This window comes from Orbicella franksi, chromosome 7 (genome assembly GCF_964199315.1).
Source record: "Orbicella franksi chromosome 7, jaOrbFran1.1, whole genome shotgun sequence".
Classification (NCBI taxonomy): domain Eukaryota; kingdom Metazoa; phylum Cnidaria; class Anthozoa; order Scleractinia; family Merulinidae; genus Orbicella; species Orbicella franksi.
Window position 1 is genome coordinate 31830678 of NC_138151.1, and position 1247 is coordinate 31831924.

Genomic DNA, 1247 nt, shown 5'->3' on the forward strand with positions numbered 1-1247 from the left:
GTCTCTGCCATAGACGTATGCATCAAAACGATCACAAGCAAAAACAATTGCGAGTAATTCTTTTTCTATTTGGGCATAGCGTGTTTCAGCCGGTGTCAGTGCTCGTGAGGCGTACGCGATGGGCTGTCCATTCTGCATCAGCGCTGCCCCAAGCCCAGACTGGGACGCATCACACTGCAATGTGACCTCCTCTTTAAGATTGTAATAGCGTAGAACTGGGGTGCGTGTCACCATCTCTTTTAGCTTCTCAAACGCCGTTTGTTGAGCTTCATTCCAGACCCACAGTACATTAGACTGCGTTAAGTCCCTTAACGGCTTGGTGACGTCTGAAAGGTGTGGAAGAAACTTCGCGAGGTACTGGGCCAGTCCCAGAAGTTGTTGTACTCCAAGCTTGTCTGTTGGGGCTGGCATCTCAATGATAGCTCGAACTTTGGCAGGATCTACTTCTAGTCCCTGGTCGGTTGCCATGTGCCCAATGAAAAGCACCTGCGACTGTCGCAATTTCAGCTTCTCCGGATTTAGACGGACATTCTTTGCTTCGCATCGTTTGAGGAAGTCGAGGAGATTTTTGTCATGGTCTCGTGTCGCTTCTTCAAATGTCTCGCCATATCCAACTGCAATGAAGTCGTCCGCTACTACCTCAATGCCGGTCATACCTTCAATGAGCTCGTGCATTTTCCTTTGAAACACTTCAGGAGCTGATGAGATGCCAAACGGCATGCGCCTCCAGCGATAGCGGCCAAATGGCGTTTGAAAGGTCGTCAGGTATGACGATTCTTCATCTAAGCTTACGTGCCAAAACCCATTACGAACATCCATGACCGTGAAGACTTTGGCTCCATGGAGGCGTGTCGCAATGTCTTCCACTGTCGGGAGTTGATACTTCTCTCTTTGTATGGCACGATTCAGGTCTTTAGGGTCAAGACATATGCGCAGCTTTCCATTTTTCTTTGGGACGGCGACAATGGAGCTTATCCATCTGGTGGGCGTGGTTACTTGGGCAATGACACCTTGTGCTTCCAGAGCGTCCAATGTATCCTTGAGCTGAGGCCTTAATGCCACTGCAATGCGACGTGGGGCGTGCTGTACAGGCGGGACAGTTTCATCCAATCTAATTGTATATTGACCATCAAGTTTTCCAAGGCCCTCGCCGAAGATATCTGGAAACTTTAACATTAACTCCTCTTTGGTTACTGGTGGTGGGAGGTCTTCTATGGCATAAACCCAGGAACCATCTGTTTTGGGCT